General features: G+C 39.2%; 1 long non-coding RNA gene across 1 annotated transcript; it reads left to right on the top strand.

The window, feature by feature from the left end:
• The first annotated feature begins 10,366 nt into the window (after positions 1-10,366).
• Positions 10,367-12,529, top strand: LOC114045547. The gene is made up of 2 exons (XR_003569384.1): positions 10,367-10,719; positions 11,582-12,529. It is a non-coding gene; the product is annotated as an uncharacterized LOC114045547 (long non-coding RNA).
• Positions 12,530-20,666: the final 8,137 nt, after the last annotated feature.

Consider the following 20,666-nt stretch of genomic DNA (forward strand, 5'->3'; position numbering starts at 1 on the left):
CACAATCATCTGCAAACAAAAAATCATGTACCAATTCTCCCTCCATTTTAGTCTCAGCTTGCAGCATTTTCAAGTTAAATAATTTACCATCAGTGAGGTAGCTGACCTTTGATGATGTGTTCGTCCTCATTGAAGGTATTTGATAACATTGCTGAAAACATCATGTTGAAAAGCATGGGAGCAAGCACACAGATTTGTTTCACTTCATCGGTGACTGGGAAAGCTAGAAAGCATCAGCCATCATCCAGAACCTGGGCAAGCATGCCATCATGAAATTAATGTACAATACTGATGAACTTCTCCAAACAATCAAATTTTGACATAATTTTCCATAAGCCCTCATGACTGACAGTATCAAAGGACTTGGTCAGATTGATGAACATTGTGTTCAGATCTCTGTTCTGCTCCTGGCATTTCTCCTGGAGTTGTCAGTCAGCGAACACCATATCGACTGGTTCCTCAACCCTTTCTGAAGCCACACTGGCTCTTGAGTGGATGACCATATTCCACACAAAGGATCAGCCTATTAGGGAGGACTATGGCAAGAATCTTGCCAACAATGACTAAGAGAAAGAGAGACAGAGAGAGAGACAGAGACAGAGAGACAGAGACAGAGAGATAGAGACAGAGGCAGAGAGCGAGAGAGAGGGAGAGAGACAGAGAGACAGAGAGAGACAGAGAGAGATATCCCCCTGTGATTGTCACAGGATAATCCATTTCCTTTACTTTTATAGAGGTAGACAATGGAGGTGCCCTTGAACTCTTAGGGGATAACCTCCTCTTGCCATACAATCCAGAAAATTTCAATTAGCTTTTGTATGAGCAATGGACCCCTCAACTTGTATATCCCAGCTAGAATAGAATCAGTACCAAGTGCTTTGCCATAGGAAAGGAGCCTAATGGCATTCAAAACGTCTTCTTCAGTTGGAAATTTGTCTAGAAAGGGATTGACTTTAACCTGAGGTAAACAGCCAATAGCTTCAGCATTGATTGATGATGGTCTGTTGAGAACACTATGGAAATGTTCAGCCCATCTCTCCAGGATCACATCCTTATCACTAATCAAGGCGGTTCCATCAGCACTGAATAGTTGAGATGCGCCCTATGTCTTTGGCCCATAAATAGCCTTCAAGGTATCATAAAAGTGCTTTGGATTATCACTATCAGCATAAAACTGAATTTCATCTGTCTTCTTACTGAGCCAAGAATGCTGCATCTCTCTAAGCTTTGTTTGTACTTTACTTTTGATGGAGTTAAATGCTGCCTTCTTAGAGACAGATGAACTCCCTGTGGAGTTCTCATTTATCAGCTTCTGAATTTCCCCATCATTTTCATCAAACAGTCTTGATGTTTATGAGTTAGTCTGACCTGTCTGCCAAGACACTTTTAGCAGACTGTGGCCACTGCACATGTTACAGCTTTTTGGAGCCACAGATGAGAACTGGGTAAGCAGTGGTCACCAAAGATGGATGAGCAGCCCTGAAAAGTGCTCAGCAAGTCCTCACCAGAGGTGCTAGTTCTCTTGAAAACTCCATATACAGAAAGACTTGCCTAGGGTCCAGATCAGAATCTGGATCAGAATCCAAGCTGAAAACCACCCAAGAGAACCAACAGTGTCCACCTTATGAACCCATGCACTATCTTTGTCATCTTGGAAACATAGTAGGTGGAATGCTGGAAGACCTGAACTCTAATCCTATCTCAGACACTTACCAGTTATTTGACCCTGGGCAAGTCATTTAATTTCTCTCTGCCTCACTCTCCTCAACTGTAAAATGGGGACAATAATAAACCCCCTCTCAGGGTTGTTATGAGGATTAAATGAGTTAGCACATTTAAAGTGCTAGTTATTATTTGTCATCAGTTACAGGTTTTCAACAACATGGGAGCTGTACCCTTGTTGCCTTGCTAGACTTTTTCAATCTCCTAATGAATGCTTTGGGGCTTTGAGAGTGAGTTTTCCAAGCAATTTTGGTATCAAAGAAGGAAGAATTTTCTAACAATCGACTCCTGGGAAGCTAATCACTATGTGGAAGATGGTTTCAACGTGTTCTTAGTCTGCATTAACAGCAGCATGGCATCGAGGACAAGAGTACCTCATCAGCTTTGGTCAGGTTACATTGGAATATTGTGTTCAGTTATGGATGCCACATTTAGGAAGGACAGTCTTAAGATGGTGAGCATCCCTAGGAGGACAAAGAACCTGGAGCTCATGACATACGAAGATCAGTCAAAGGGACTGAGGGTGTTCAGCCTGGAGGCAGAAAGCCTCGACATACCTGTGATACAATGTTCAAATATCTGAAGGGTTGTCCTGTGGAAGCAAGATGGTGTTTGTTCTCCTAGTTCCCACAGCCAGATTTCAGATGGATAGAAACAAAATAAAAACCTCAAATTTCTTAACAGTTACCATTATCTACAAATGGAATGGGCTGACTTAGTTGGCGGTGGGTTCCTCTTCACTAGAGCAAAGACCTCAAAGACCTACTTGGGGGCAGATAGATGGCACAGTGTATATAGATCATTGGACCTAGAGTCAAGAAGACTGGATTTCAAATTCTGTCTCAGACTAGCTGTGTGACCCTGGGCAAGTCACTTAATCTCTGCCTCAGTTTCTCAATCTGCAACATGGGGATAATAACAGCACTTACTGAACACAATATTCCAATGTAACCTGACCAAAGCTGATGGGGTACTCTTGTCCTCGATGCCATGCTGCTACTAATGCGGACTAAGAACACGTTGAAACCATGTTCCATGTAGTGATTAGCTTCCCAGGAATGCTTACCTTCAGGGTTGTTGTGTGGATCAAATGAGTTAGCCTATTTAAAGTGTTTTGCTAACCTTAAACCCTATATAAGGGCTAGCTCCTATCACTATCATCATCATTACTACTACTACTACTACTACTACTACTACTACTACTACTACTACTGCTGCTGCTGCTGCTGCTGCTGCTGCTGCTGCTGCTCCTATTTCTCAGGCATGTTTCTGAATTCTGAATCAAGGACAGATTAGGCTACATGGACTATCAGGTCCCTTCCAATTCTGAGATTCTGCGGTCATCAGTGCTGATACTCAAGGGAGAATAAATGATGATGTCTTTCTGTGGCTTCAGGAAGTAACCGCCTTCATAATGTAATTAAAGAAAGAAAAACTGCAGTCTTGGGAAATGTAACAAGTCACAAGCTGGTGATGTAAGAACAGAAGGTTCTGGTAAGAGGAACTACTGAGAAAGGAAAGTTGAGGGTAAAATTTTGTCATTGACGTTCCCCTGACCCTGTCCCAGAAGAGGTCTTATGTCTTCCATTTCCCAATATTCAAAGTTATAATTATGTAAAACGTAGAAGTATGCAGTGTGAATTTGAATAATGTAACCACTTCAGGAGAGAATTCATTTTTCAAAATAATTGGGACTTGGCTATTGAAGAAAGAAAGAAGAAGCAACAAAAAGTGGGGACTGCCTGAATTATTCACAGTGAAATCTAAAGTTTACTTAAATTTATTGAGAGCATGACTTAGGGTGGCTATTCAGAGGAACTCGTCTACTTTTATTTTCAGTCAAATATAAAAAACCTAAATTATTACTAAAATTCATGAATGGAATGTTCACAATCACAGCTTCACTGGAGGGTAGGTTATTGTTGAAATTGTCAAATACTTTTCCTTACACAGTTACAGTCTTGTTCTGGTTAAAGATAAAGGGTCTGAAGAGGCTACCTAGCAAAAAGAGCTGTTTTATACACACACACACACACACACACACACACACACACACTCACGTCACTTATACTTCTTTTGTTCAATCATTTTCACTTGGTCACTAATTTCACACTAGGCCAGTTGCTTCTGGCCATGGCTGTTCTATTCAGACAAGTCCATGAGTGAATTTGAATACATGTCTAGAAAGGAGAGCCCTTAGTATCTAGATGAGGTGAAGTGGTACCTCTGGGATCTGAATCATCCTCTGCTCTTCGCTAGGGCTCAAGAGTCACAATAAGGTGGTGGACAGAAGAAAGGGAATGTTAGCTGGGGATGTTTCCAGTAAAGAATAGGAAATAGAAGAATTATTATAAAGAAAAAGGAGCCCTGGCCAGCAGGACAAATGAGATTATGCTATAGCTGGCTAGGTAGCTCAACAGATAAAGCATGCAATCAAAGAGACCTGAGTTCCGATATAGCCTCAGACAGGTATTGGCTGTGTGACCCTGGGTGAGTCACTTCATCTCTGTCTCAGTTTTCTCCACTGTAAATGAGGATCAATGGATAAACATTTATTAAGCGTCTACTGTGTTCCAGGAACTATGCTAAGCTCTGGAGAAACAAAGAGACAAAAGACAGTCTCCCCAGCTTCAAGCAGCTTGAAATCTGATGGGATAATAATAGTGCCTATTGGCCTGGGTGGTTGAGAGGATTAAATGAGATAATATTTGTAACGTGCTTAGCATAGTGCCTTGCCCTAAATTAGAACTCAATAAATATTTCCTTCCTTCTTAGAGAAAGAAACATTGTTAGGCTTCAGAAGATGGGAAACTCAGAAAGAAAAATATAAAGGGGATGCCACAAAAGGGCAAAGTTGGGGAACTAATGCTACATGGAAAAGAATAGACCCCAATTCAACCTTATTAGGAGGTCCATAGTCTACTGAAACGGGAAATACACCCCTGACCAAAACCAACAAACCTCTCTTCTCACAGATGATGCCTGAGATTCCTTTTAAAGGGGACTAGGCCTTTGTTATTATTCAGTCATTTTTCAGTCATGTCCCACTCTCCGTGACCCCATTTGGGGTTTTCTTGGCAAAGATACTGGAGTGATTTGCCATTTCCTTCTCCAGCTCATTTTCCAGATGAGAAAACTGAGGCAAACAGGGTCAAGTGACTTGCCCAGGGTCACAAAGCTAGGAAGTGTCTGGGGCCAGATTTGAACTCAAGAAGATGAGTCTTCCTGACTCCAAGCCCGGCACTCTATCCACTGTGACATCTAGCTTCCCTGGACTAAGCCTTACATTCTGAAATTGAAGGGTCAAATACCTAGAGAGGTAGGAATCACAAACATTATTATTATTCTATAAATACTGTTTATATTATAGTATTACACAAGTAGTATTAAAAGGAAACTGAAGATCATAGGGGTTAAATGAGCTGACCATAATTTCAGAACTAGTAAGTGTCAGAGAAAGGATTTGAACCCAGATCTCTTTTAACTGCATTCAGAGCCTTTTCAACAAAAGGATACTGCAGCTGCAGTTTTAAAGTTCGACAGCCTTATTTCTATCACAGGAACTTCTCTTCCTCTCTCTTCTCCCACCACTTTTGTCAGTGCATGAAAAGTTTATTTAATCTATAATTTAGCTTTTCCTTTATCTAAATCTTAGGCTTGCCAGTGAGGGGAGGGAAATCTGGAGCAAAGGACACTAGAAAGGACTTAAAAGGAAGGAGGAATGACAGAGGAGAAGTGGATACACTAAGACCCAAATGTCAACACTTCAGTTAGCATTTGAAGAGCTGTCATATGGATGAAGAAATGGTCTCATTCTTCTTGCCCCCACAAGGAAGAGACAGAAGCAGTGAGTAAGTTACAAAGAAGGACATTTAAGGTTGGGGTAAGGAAAATGGCAGAGGATCCATGGAAGCAACTGGAAAAAGATATAGATGATAGAAAGATAGCTAGATAGATGATAGACAGACAGATAGATAGATGTATATGTGTACATGTTATCTCACCTAGCTTCTTGAGAATAGGGATTGTTTCTGAGTGTGTGTGTGTTTGTGTGTGTGTGTGTGTGTGTGTGTGTGTGTATTTGTATCTACAGAACTTGGGATGATCCCTGGCACATAGTAGGTGCTTAATAAATGCTTGCTTGTGGATTGACTGACTGATTCTTCTTCCCTGGAAATCTTCAAGAAAAGATTGGATGAGAATTTGTTGGGTGAGTTGAAGTACAGTGGGAGTTTTTTTTGAGGGAGTATGAGTTGAATTAGGAGGCTGAAGTCCCTTCCAATTTTGAAATTCTATGATTCTGTGACCCTCCCTGTTCCCCAAGCCCCAGAAATGACAGCTGTAGAGAGAAAATGGCCAAGGCTTTTAATCCAAGAGATAACAATGGTGGTAAGGGGAACCACATGGCTAATTGTGGGAGCTTCTGAGCCTCAGCTTTTGGAGGAAAACAAGAGTTCCTGGACCAAGGATTCCATATATGGCTTTGCAGTTGAAGGAATAGCAAGGGATAAGGTGGAAGAGCAAAACCTAGACTTTGATCTCTAAAAGTACTATGGGTTATTCAGATAGTACAGGTATATTGGGAATGGGGCTACCTCTGTAGCAACTCCAAATTTATTTCCTTTCTGAGATGAGTTTAAATCTTTGGGGTAGTGCCATCAGGCTAAAGAATCACTGGGGCAAAAAGTGGAACTTAGTGGAGGGAAAAAGAATGTCTTAATTTTTGCAGGCTTCTGTGTGTCCTTTGTATTTTCTGCATCTTTTATGTGGGATGAAATAAAGGCTGTTTTATATCTGATATGCACTGTTACTCTGAATGCTTGCACAGGAACTGGGAGTTTTCTATCTACATCTGTGGAGACCTAGACATGGCACATTCTGTTGTTTCCGGAGAAAACTAGGTGGGAGCAAAACTAATCAAAGAGATAGAATTTCAAGAAGCCCCCCAAGACTGAACCCAGGTCATGAAAACCTATAGCTTGCAATAGTGCAGCACATGGGTTATACTTCGTACTCTCCCTCTCTTAAGTTCTATTCATAAATCTTATCATTTGTAATTTTTATATATTTTATAATATTTTATAAATATATTTTATAAATATATTTATATTTTATAAATATTTTATGCAGCTGTATCCCATTTGGGTATTTCTGTGTCTATATTCACTTATGATATTATTCTATAATGTTTTTTCTCAGCTCTGCTTTTGTTTAATTTAAGGATTGACAACGTGATTAATATCATCGCTTCCTAGGAGGAATTACTGCCTTCCTCTATGTTTTGCAACAGTCTATGTAGGAGTTTACATTTTTAAATGTTAGGGGTTACCTAGGTGGTACAACGGATAGAACATTGGACCTGGTGTCAAGAAAACCTGAGCTCAAATCCTTCCTCAGACATTCATTAGCTTTGTGACTCTGGGTAAGTCATTTAACCTCTCTCTGCCTCTTCTTCATCTATAAAATGGGCATGATAACAGCACTTGCCTCTCAGGGTTGTTGTGAGAATAAAATAAGTTCTCATTTGTAAAGTGCTTTGCAAACCTTAGAATGCTATAAAAATGCCAGCAACTATTAGGCAGAATTCCTCAGGAATCCTCGCAGGCCTGTTGTCTATTTGAAGAGTAGCTCTTTAGGAAGGGTTAAATTCAGAAGAAGTGATGAAGAAAGAATTGACAGGATTTAGTGACAGGTTGATTGGAAGGGGATGAAGGAGAAAAAGAAGTTACTGGAGGTGACTCTGGGCCTGGAAGACTAGGGTGTTATTGACAGAAAGGGAAAATTTTAGGAGAAAGATGGTTTGGGGGAAAAGATGAGTTAGGCATGCTGACTTTGAGGTGCCGGCTGGACAGCCAGGTGGAAATATCAAGCAGATCATTGAAAATGCAGGACTCAGAGAGAAGTGAGGGCCAATACTAGTTGGTTCTGCTAACTAGATAATGGAATAGGCTGATTTCCCACTTCTCAGCAGTTTTCAATGAATACCGTTCTCCGAGGGACACAAATGAGACAGTCTTGTCATGGGGCCAATCCACCCAGGCCTGGGCGAGGCACATGAAATAATAGGGTTGCAAGGAGAGAATGATTCAGAGAGACAAGGGAATGTTACAAACCAAGCTGCAATGACCAAATAAATACACCCCTTGAGTTCTATGGTGCTGCAGAGTCCCACATCTGGGAATTGATATGAAGAGAAACCTTCACCTAGGCCTCATTACTTAGTACTCGTCACCCATGGTAAAATACTATTTTTCCTCTGATTGCTGCTGATCTAGAATAATTGTCGTTATCTAAGGAAATTAATTTTGAGGCTGATCTATTTAAAATGTAGTTTTCTTTTCCTTTAAAAATATAACAGGAGAATTTCATTTTATGCTACAGAATGGCTTTATTGTATGTCAATCATTTTTAGGAAATTGAATTCTATTATAATCACACTAGAGCAGGGGTGGGGAACCCATTTATAGGGATTATAATGGGACTCTTTTTTATAAAGCATGGTACTTTGGAAAGAATATTGAGTCTAGAATGAGAGGACGTGAATTCAAATCCTGTCTCAGACCTCTGCCTACTTCAGTAACTTGGATCAATGACTCGGCCTTCTTAGGCCTCAGTTTCCTCAATTGTAAAATGAGTAGATAATCTCTGAGGTCACTAAGTAAATAATTAGGGCAACTAGATGTGTATGGATAGAACTGGGGTCAGAAAGACTTGATTTCAAATCTAGCCTCAGATACGTCCCTAGCTGTGTGACCCTAAACAAGTCACAATCCAGTTTGCCTCAGTTTCCTCATCCATAAAATGAGCTAGAAAAGGAAATGACAAAACCACTTCAGTGTCTTTTGCCAAGAAAACCCCAAATGGGATCACGAAGAGTCAAACACAACTGAACAACAATAGAAGTAAATAATCACACAACCCTTGCCGTTTTTCACTTACTTAAACGCAGATTTTCAAAGTTTTGCTTTGCTTCAAAAAAGGGCAAGCCTTCATTCACTTTGTCTATCAGAAAACTCCTGCTCTCACTCAAAGTTGTAAAAAAAAAAAGTCTTAACCTGGAGAGAATCAAAGAAGATAATGTAATAAATAAGCTTTGTGAACCTTCAAGCCTCCATAAATGTCAACCATTATGTTAATAATGGACTGCTCGAGGAGTAAATGACTTCCCACAAACTACAGCTGCTGGGGAAAATTGACAGCATCAGACCTTCAAGGCCCTGCCTGCCCATTCATTACTTCCAAACCATAAAATCTAGTTTATATAAAGTAGAAGCTGGAGAACACTTCATCTTGCCTTCAGCGAAATTTAAAAAAAAATCAAATTAAAGGCAGATGTTTGGGAAGTAAGAAGGACCCTCTCAAGCTTTAGTGAAATCACCTCCCCACTAAATAAATGAAAAAGCTAAATCTGAGTCACTTTATTGCTAAGACCCATGGACCAAATGATTTCTTTAGGCTACAAGTTTCCCAATCCCTCTTCAGATTTCCAGCTCTGTGCTAGTATCAGAGAATGGGAAGGAGAGAGTAGAGTACCAAATTCTGCCTTCCAAGGGATTCAGAACTGAAATTACAGTCAGGCTAGGTCAGCATGTGTCCAGGGCATCGCACAGGGATGGGGGACAGTTTTATATATATATATATATACACACACACATATATACATATATATATGTATGTATATACACAGATAGATGGATAGATAGATAGATATTAGAGTGGTTTGTCATTTCCTTCTCCAGCTCATTTTACAGATGAGGAAACAAAGACAAACAGGGTTAAATGACTTACCCAGGGTCACACAGCTGGTCAGTAAGGCTGGATTTGAACTCAGGCATTCCTGACTCCAGACCTGGCACTCTATCCATGAGTCACCTAGCTGCATATATGCATATAGGAATGTATATGCATACCTACATATATACATATATACACACCCATATGAATGTATACATGCAAATGTGCATATAGAAACATACATATATGCACACACATATGTATATATGTACACGTGTATATATACATGTGTACATATATACATAAATCTACATGTATATTTATACTTTGAAAAATGAGCTTTTGCTATAACGCATATTACTTGAGTAATCAGAAAACGAACACAAATATCCACTCGTGGAGAGTAGGATTTTCTGGCATTAAAACATACATATATCTATATCTATATATATAGATATAGATATAGATATATGTATATGTATTACATCAAACATATTAAAATATATATGTGCTTTAATGCCAGAAAATCCTACTCTCCACAAGTAGATATTTGTGTTTAATTTGTATTTATATTTGTGTATATACATATATTTGTGTGTGTGTATATATATATATGTGTGTGTATATATATATATATATACACACACACACACACATATATACATACATATATATATATATATATATACACACACATATACTTTTAATGCCAGAAAATCCTACTCTCCACAAGAAGTAGATACTTGGGTTTATTTGGAGATTAATCAAGTCACATGAATTATAATAAAGGCTAATTTTTCAAAGCATAAAGCATATATAATGCATGGGTGGGGGGAAGAGGGATGGTAATCATGACTTTTGAATTAACCCTTTCTTGCAACAGGCATCCTCGGCATTCAGCTCACCAATGTCTGCGATTATTTACTGGCTACAGGACTGGTGAGCCCACGTGAGAAAACAAACAGGAATTCTAAACAAGAGCCCAACATCTATAAGTCAGAGGGCCTCTTCACTTGCATCAAACCACCAGCGAAAAGTAAAAGAGAATGAAGCAAAGAAACTAGACGGAAGCTAAGATAAACCTTTTAAAGACATCTCCAGTTCTAGCTATATAGATAATAGAAAAAAGGCTTCTCCTAACTTTTATGTGGTTAGCAGCCCTGACCTACTTACAGAATGTCTATTCTTGCTCCAGTCTCTACAAGGTACTTCCATTCCATGTCATCATAACTTTCCATGAAGTAGCCTGTTGAGCCTCGCTTGGTAAGCAATTTATTAAGCACCTACTATGTGCTTGGCATTGAGCTGAGTGATTAAGGATACAAAGAAAGGCAAAGGATGTTCCCTTCCCTCAAACAGTTCATAATCTAATGGGGGAGACGAGCAAACAAAAATGTACAAATAAGCTATACATAGGATGAATTGGAAACTATTAAAGGGAGGAAGGTGCTAGAAGTAAGAGGGGATGGGAAAGGCCTCCTGTAGAGGATGGGATTTTCACTGGGACTTGAAGGAGGTGAGGGAAGCCAGTAGATAATGAGGAAGGAGAGCATTCCAGGCATGGGAGACAGAGAAAATGACTGGAACTGGAGATGGGGACAGCCAGGAAGCCAGTGTCATGGGATCAAAGAGTGCATGGTGAGGGAAAAGGTAAAAGAAGCTTGTAAAGGTAGGAAGTGGTGCTAAGTTATAAAGGGCTCCTACACAGGGAGATTGCATCAGCTAAGCACATAATGCATTCTGCACATGTACCATTTTCTGTTACAAAAAGAGTTGTCCAAAAGTAGAATGTGCTGCCTTCCACTGGTGGGTTGGTGAAGGGTTTCCCCATCTTGGGAGTCTTCACTATGTTATACTTTGGTTTTCTTTAGAGTATGGGTAGGATTAGATGGTCCCTACCAACTTTTATAAGCCTGAAACACCATATAAAACTAGGGGAAACCTAAAATTCTGGGCTAGTATTCTGACCTTTATACTGTGTCTATGGAGCTGAGCACTGTGAAAGGAAGAAAAAGAGAAATAGATGAAACCTAGTGGCAGAATACAGAAGTTCTGGGGAATCATTTTTTTCAGGACATCTTCCCTCATGTGTCTGTGTTCTCAAGCTTTATATATCTCTGGGCAGGTCTCATGCATTGGACCATGTTGCAAGATGCTTGAAGTCTGAGACACAGACAACTCCAAGATGCTGGACAATGATGACTCTTTATCACAAGGCTAACAACAGCTATATCTTTGGCAATACGTTTTGAGTTCTTCCCTATTCTCTTTGGCATGCCTGTGCTAAAGGGCAAGGAAGCACAAGTCCACATAATTTCTGAGCAATCTACTTAACTTACTTGGGCCTCAGTTTCCCAGTCTGTAAAATGAAGGAATTGACTTATAATCTTCTAAGGTCTCTTCCAGCACCAACAATCTATAACTTTGCAGTTAGTACTTTCAGGAGCCAGACATATTTATAAAAATGAACGTTAAAGGCAAGGAAGTTACTATTACACATATCCATCATAGGCTTCTACCATGAATTGAGCATGCTAGAGAAATGCCAAATATTATGGAGAAATCAGCATATTCCAAAGAGAAATTAATTAGCTTTTAAGGTTTGTTCTAAAATTTTTTAGCCTAAAATTTTCATATCAAGACATGTTTATATTTATTTTCAGAAAAGACACAAGCTTAAGCTTATATTCTATAAACCCAGATAAGGTAGGCAGAAAAAAATGTAACGATTCAGGGATGTGTTCTGACAACATAATGCCAATTTAAACTACTAAGCAAGCCAATGTTCCAAAAGCTGGATCTTGCCATCTTCTTCCTTCCAAAAAAAAAAAAGCTGTTTTCTCATTTAAATAGAATTATGACTGATTCACTTTTTCATTTTAAAGCACATTCTCAAAGCATGCAAGCATGCCACATGCTTCAAAGAGAAAAAAATGGAAATTAGAAACTGCTGCTGTGCTTTCTATGTTTTATTAGTTTTGTACTATTTTTATTTCTCCTGGTTATTTGCTGATATTGAGTGATGGAAACCTAAGACCACCAACACAAATTAAAGGTACAATTACAATTGAAAGGATATTGGAGAGATATAAATTGCTCATGGCTGGGCCATGCTAAGATGTTCTCCCTGTTTCCAGAAAAAGGAACAAGGTCATTTTTAAAAAGATTCTAGGCCAGCATGTTTGATGTTGATCCTCATCAAAACTCTAGAATAGATTATTAAAGCTGAAGATATTAAAAGGGAAGCATTGATTATAAAGAGCAAGCGTGGGTCCCATAGGAACAAAATACACATGACTCACTTCATTTACTTTTTTGGGTAGAATTAACATGTTGGTAAATCAGGGAAACACTACAAATGTAGCATATGCCTGGATTTCAACAAATCATCTGACAAAGTAATTCGTGATTTCCTAATGGACAAGATCTGGATTTCAAGAACTGGTTGAATGATGGTACCCTGAGCGCTAACTAATACACTGATGTTAATCTCAAAACAGGTATCTAGAGGAGTACCATAGGATTCTGTCCTTAAACCTGTTCTGTTAAACATTTTTATGAATGACTTGGATGAAGATGTAGAAAGCATGATGATTAAATTTTGGGCTGGCATGTAGGTGGGAGAATGATAGAAATAGGATGAAAAAGGGCCTAGACCAGGGACTCCTGGTCTCCACTCCTGGGCTAAAGTGAACATGATCAGTCAATTAGCATTCATTTAGCAATTACTATGTACCAGGCACTGAGCTAAGCCCTGGAAATGTAAAAACAAAAGCATATAGAGTTACCTGACCTCAAGGAGCTTATTATCTAATGAAGGAAACAACATATCTATATAAAGGTATACAAATCAAACACTAAGTAATCTCAGAGAGGAACGCACCAGCAGCTGGAGGACCAGGAAAAGTTTCATACGGAAGGTGGTAGCTGAATTGAGACTTGTGAAAATCAAAATGTTCTCAGTTAGTCTTGACTTAGACCAGTCTGGTGTTCAGGTTTGGGACTGAAATGAAACAAAACAGACTTTAGAGCAGTTAACAAAAGTAAGTTTATATAATGAAAAGGACATTCATCAAGGCACCTAGCAGGTGCTTAATAAATGTTTCTTGAATGAATGAATGAATCAAGGATATAATATTCATTCATTCATTCATCTGGGTACTGCTTTCTTGCCTCTGTGTTCACCATTGTGGTGTGTCAATGTCAATCCTAACGGAGAAGCTTTTGACTCCCTGAATACTGGTTTTTGTGATTAGGCCACCAGGAAGCTATGTAATAGGCCAATTAAGTCCCAAGGATGGTTTCAATTACTTTAAAGGAAAAATAGCCTAGCTTTTATGAAAAGCTAGTCTAGCTTATATAGTAAGGGTCCTTGCTGATATTGCTCCTACCACACAGGAATTCCAGCAGACAGTGGTGGTGGGAAAGCATTCTAGGCATGGGGGTAGAGTCACCGTAAAGGCACATAGAGGGGAGATGAAGTACCCCATGTGAGGAGCAGTAAGTAGATCAATATGTCTGTACTGTTGAGAATGAGGCAGGGAGTAATGTGGATTAGACATAGAGTGAAAGTATAATAGAAAGGTAAATATGGTCCACATTGTGGAAAACTTTAAATGCCATATAGGGAAGGTTATACTTGATCCTACAGGTAATAGGGAACTTATTCTTGTTCAGTCATTCAGTCGTGTCTGATTCTTTGTGACTTCATGTACCAGGCCCTTCTATCCTCCACTATCTTCTGAAGTCTGTCCAAGCTCATGTTTGTTGCTTTCATAACACTATCTATCCATCTCATCCTCTGTTGTTCCCTTCTCTTTTTGCCTTCAATCTTTCCCAGCATCAGGGTCTTTTCCAATGTGTACATCCTTCTCATTATGTGGTCAAAGTATTTGAGCTTTATTTGTCCTTCCAATAAGTAATCTGAATTATTTCTTTAAGTATTGACTGATTTAATCTCTTTGCTGTCCAAATGTCTTCTCCAGCAACCAGAATTTGAAACTGTCAATTCATTATAGTATGTCTCTCACAGCCATTCATTGCTACTGGGAAAGGCATAGCTTTGACTACCTGGACTTCTGTCGACAAGGTGATATCTCTGCTTTCTAATATGCTGTCCAGATTTGCTATATCTTTCCTTCCAAGGAGCAACCGTCTTTTAATTTTATGGTTGCAGTTGCCATCTGCAGTGACCTTTTAGCCAAAATATAAAATCTGATGCTGCTTTTATCTCTTCTCCCTCTATTTGCCAAGAAGTGATGGGACCAGCTGCCAAGATCTTATTTTTGTTTTCATGTTAAGCTTCAAGCCAGCTTTTACACTTGTACTCTTCTTTCACCCTCATCAAGAGGCTTCTTAATTCTTCTTCACTTTCTGCCATCAGAGTGGTGTCATCTGCATATCTGAGACTGTCGATATTTCTCCCAGAAACCTAAATTCCAGCTTTTAATTCATCTAGTCATGCATTTCCCATGACATACTCTGCATATAAATTAAATAAATAAGGTGACAATATACAGCCTTGTCATAATCCTCTCCCAATCTTAAACCAATCAGTTGTTCCTTGTTTGGTTCTAACTGTTGCTTCTTGGCCCACATACAAGTCGCTCAGGAGATAAGTAAGATGATCTGGTACTCCCATCTCTTTGGGTCAAAGGCTTTAAGTGGTCAATTAGGCAGAAGTATCAGCTTTGTTGTTTTCTTTTTTTTTTTTTCTGAAACTCCCTTGCTTTCTCCATAATCCAGAGAATATTGGCAATATGGTCTCTAGTTCCTCTTCCTCTTCGAAAATCAGCCTGCTCTTCTGGTAATTCTGAGTTTACATATAGCTTGCAGAATCTTAAGCAAAAACTTGCTGGCATGTGAAAAGACCACAATTATGCAGTAATTTGAATATTCCTTGGCATTGACCTTCTTTAGGATTGGGATGTAAACTCATTTTTTCCAATCTAGTGGCCACTGTTGAGTTTTTCAAATTTGCTGGCACATTGAGTACAGCACTTTAATAGTATCATCTTATGGGATTTTAAATAGCTCAGCTGGAATTCTGACACCTCCACTAGCCTTATTGCTAGCAATGCTTCCGAAGACCCACTTGACTTCATTCTTTAGAATGGATGGCTCTAGATAAATTATCACACTGTCATGGTTATCAGTGATGTTAAGATCTTTTCTTTATACTTCTTCGTATATTCTTGCCACCTCTTCTTAATCTCTTCTACTTTTAAGTCACTACCATTTTTGTCTGTTATCATGCTCATTTTTGCATGAAATGTTCCTTTGATATCTCTAATTTTCTTGAAGAAAGCTCTTGTTTTTCCCATTCTGTTCTTTTCTTATATTTCCTTGCATTGCTCATTTAAGAAAACCTTATGTCTCCTTACTTTTCTCTGGAATTCGGCATTCAGTTGGGTATATCATTCCCTTTCTCCTTTTTCTTTTGCTTTCCTTCTTTCCTCAGCTATTTGTAAAGACCCATCAGACAACCATTTTGTTTTCTTGCTCTTCTTTTTCTTTGGGATGTTTTTTGTTGCCGTCTTCTGCACAATATTGCAAACCTCTGTCCATAGTTCTTCAGGCACTCCATTTACTAGATCACATACCCTAACTGTATTCATCACTTCCACTTCATATTCATAAGGGATATTATTTAGGTCATACTTAATATGGTCTGATGATTTTCCTTACTTTTGTCAATTTAAGTCTGAATTTTGAAATAAGAAACTCATAATCTGAGCCATAGTCAGCTCCAGGTCTTCTTTTAACTGACTGTCTAGAGCTTTCCCACCTTTGACTGCAAAGTATACAATCAATCTGATTTTGATATTGACCATCTGGTGATATCCATGTACACAGTTGCCTTTTGGGTTGTTGAAAAAGAAAGTTTCCTATGATCAGCAAGTTATCTTGACAAACTCTATTAGTCTTTGCCTTGCTTCATTTTGTACTCTAAGGCCAAACTTGCCTGTTATTCCAATTGTCTTTTGATTTCCTATTTTAGCATTCCAATCCCCTATCATGAATGTAACATCTTTTTTTTTTAATGTTATTTCTAGAAGATGTCATAGGTCTTCATAGAACTGCGTAACTTTCGCCTCATCAGTATCAGTGGTTAGAGAATAAACTTGTATTACTGTAATGTTGAGTGGTTTGCCTTAGATTCAAATAGATATCAGTCTGCCATTTTGAGATTATATCCCAGTATTGCTTGTCTCACTCTTGTTGACTATGAGGGCTGCTCCATTTCTTCTAAGGGGTTCATAGATCTCACATTCCAAGTTCCTATGCAATATTGATCTTTACAAAATTAAACTTTCCTTTTGTCACTAGACACATCTGCGGCTAGACTTCCCTTTGGCTTTGGTCCAGGCACTTCATTCTTTCTGGAGCTACTTGTAATTGTCCTCTGCTCTCTCCCAATAATGTGCTGAACACTTTCTGACCCGAGGGACTGATCTTCCAATGTCAATTCTTTCGTCACTTTCATACTGTCCATAGAATTTTCTTGGCCGTTTTCTTGGTTTGTCACTTCCTTCTCCAGTGGATCACCTTTTATCAGAACTCTCCACTATGGTCTGTCCATCTTGGGTAACCCTGCACAATATAGCTTGTAGTTTCATTGAACTATACAAGTCCCTCCTCTACAACAAGGAAGTGATTCAGGAAGGAACTCCAAGAGTTCATTGAGAGGAATGGTGGGGTTACCTGGTCAGACCTGAACTTTGGGAAAATCACTTTAGGTGGCTGCGTGGAGGATAAACTGGAGTCAGGAGAGACTTTTAACAGAGAGACCAATTAATAAGCCATGGAAATCACATAGGTGAGAGAGGTGATGAGGGCCCATACCAAAGTGGTGACTATGTCAATGGAGTGAAGGGCATATATCTGAGATATATGAAGATAGAAATGAAATGACAAGATTTAGTAACTGATTGTAAGTGTGGAGTGAGTGAAAGAAATGAGTCAAAGATGACACCAACGGGATGAATCTGGGGTAGTAGAAGGATGACAATGATTCTCAATAGTAATAAGTGCTCCTTCATCAATATACATTAAACATCATGACACAGATACAGCTGATCTCCCCCCACACCTTCCCATTTTTCCCCCTTCTATCAGGATACCACTTCCCTTATCCAATAAACTAATAGGGAAGAGTAAGTTTGGGGGTAAGATAATTAGTTCTGCTATGGGCATGCTGCATACAAGATATCTTTGGAACACCCAGTTGCAATGTCTAATAGGCAGTTTGTGACATAAGATTGAGTTCAGGAGAGACACTATGGCTGTATGTGTAGATCTCGAAGTCATGTTCACAGAGATAATAATTGAACCCATGGTAGTTCATTAAGGGGAAAAGGGTACAGAGAAAAGAAAAGAGGAGCTAGGACAGAACTTTGGGGTACACTGACAGATACCAAGGAGTGCCAAAGATGTAGGAGAAGAAGCAAGAGAAAAAAGTGAGACGAATGCCCAGAGAAGAGAAAATATCCAAGCACAGAGGGTGATCCAAAGTGGCAGATTCTATAGAGAAGTAAAGCAAAATGTGGACTGAAGAAGAAAAAACAAACAGCTGTTAGATTTGACAATTAAGAAAGAAGGGAAGGGAAGGGAAGGGAAGGGCAGGGCAGGGCAGAGAAGGGAGGAGAAGGGAATTAGCATTTTTATAGTGCTTACTATGATCCAGGAACTGTGTTAAGCACTGTTTACTAGTATTATCTCATTTGATCCTCAAAACAACCCTGTGAGGGAGGTACTATTATTATCCCTATTTTACCATTAAGGAAACTGAGACAAATGGAGGTTAAGTGATTTGGCCAGGGTCACATGACTAATAAAAGTGCCTATGAGTTAAGAGCTCATGAATTGTGGACAGAGAAATTTTCAGTTGTGTGATGAAAATCAGTAGAGATAAATATGAAATCCTACATTTGTGTTTTTAAAAATCAAATGGGTAAGTCCAGAATAGGGGAAGGTAAGACATGGGGGAAAAAAAGATCTAGGGATATTTGTGACCTGCTAATTCAAAATGAGACAAGGAGGTGACATAGTATCCACAAATCTACTGACATCCTAGTATGGATAGAGAGGTATAGTGTCCAGAATGAGGGGGCAGGACCATAGCCAGAGTCTGGGGTTCCATTGTGAACATTCCATTTTAGGAAGTAAACACTGACAAGCTGGAGCACATTCAGAGGACAGTGGTCACTCTGGTGACCTTTTTGATGAAATACAATAAGCCTAAGGTATTGATTTGCAGAAGGCATTGTGTTTAGATGTTAAACGAATGTTGGTGCCAGGCTTTTGGACTTTAGTTTCAATATTTCTTTTGCGTCTAGTAAATAAATGCTCGTCGCATACCTCATTCATATTTTACATTGAATACCTTTTTGACTCCCTGCTTTAGGGAGACCCAAATATGAGCCAATCACTTAAACATTAAGCTAGGGTCAGGGATATAAAGAGCCTAAAGGTGTAAGAAAAGGGAGCTGAGCACCCTTCTCATTAAAGGCTGGTCAGGTTTCCGCAGCACTAAACCTGGGCTAGACCACATTCCACCTGGGTCCATAGCCAGGGGACTCCTCTTAGGGAGAAGACTCAGGTTTACCACCTCTAGCCCTCTGGGGTCCAGTAGTTCTTCATGCTAAATTAGCTCGATATAAGTTAAAACTTCAAAACATAGTAGAGCTATCCCCAAAGGGAGTGAATGGGCTGCTTCAAAAGGTAGTGACCTCCCAATCATCAGAGCTACTCAATCTTAATATATGGATTTCCATATGGATACATGAATGTGCATGTATCTATAACATACATAGTTATACCTACATTTATGTATACATACACATGAGTATACAATCACATGTGTGTATACTTATGTGTGCAGACATGCATGCATTATATGTTTGTGCAAATGTGCACATGTGTGTACTTTGGGTAATATTATAGATGGGATTCACTTCTTACAGAAAGAATAAATTGCATGACTTCTGAAGTCCCTTCCAATGCTGAAATTCTAAGATTCTAAGACTAAAGTGGGAAACTCTGTAAAGTAAACAGACCCAGAGAGTGCAGAGAGGTTTCAAGAAGATGGTACAGAATTCACCCAAAGGATCTGGGGGCCCAGAGGAGCCTGATGATTTCTAACATTGGGCCACATAGATGTAAAGTCTTACACACCTAGGTGATGAAAAAAAGAAGTTTCATCATGGTGTCGAGTGTGGAAAGAAAAGAAGATCTGGAATCACTGGGGGCTGGTGCCAAATCCTGGCTGTGATTCGCTACCCAAATCCGGGCTCCACTTGTGTGACCCTGAGCAAGTCACTCAATCTCTGTGGGGAGACTGAACCACATCCAGATAAAAATCCATGGTTCTGTGGTTTAAGAGCAAACCAACAAACCAATGCTAGGAAACAGAAGTGTTCAGGGCCTACCACAACACACACACTTACACACATACACTAACAATACACACACACTCACACATATACACACGTACATACATAGGTATTCACATATACATGTAGATCCTCACACCATATACACACTCTCACACATACCATACCCACATATCCACCCTCACAATACATTTACACATACTTATACGTGTGTACAACCCACCCACATACACATGTGCATACACACACACAATACAGACACATACATAGACAATACTTATACAATACACACACACCATACACACAATACACATATACATACACTCACACATATGCTCATACACACTCACAATATACTCACATGAGACATACACATACACTTACACACATACTTATACAATACACACAATATACTCACACACATATACATACACTCACACATAGCTCATACACACAATCTACTCACATGATACATATACATACACTTGAACACATACTTATGCAATGAGCACACATACACACAATTCACTCACACATATACATACTTACACACAAACACTCATACACAACACACACACTTCCACAATACCCTCACACACATATACTCACATATACAACACACACACACACAAAACATATACACACAATACACTCACACACATATGCACACATACACAATCACAACACACACAATACACTTACACAGACACACATACACACATGTAAATGCATACATTCATAATACACATACACATATGCCCAACACACACACTAGGATCATAGGATATGGGTGTTGTGAGGGAGTTTAGCAGTTCA

This window comes from Vombatus ursinus, unplaced genomic scaffold, assembly GCF_900497805.2.
Source record: "Vombatus ursinus unplaced genomic scaffold, bare-nosed wombat genome assembly UNPS02014778.1, whole genome shotgun sequence".
In the NCBI taxonomy this organism is placed as follows: domain Eukaryota; kingdom Metazoa; phylum Chordata; class Mammalia; order Diprotodontia; family Vombatidae; genus Vombatus; species Vombatus ursinus.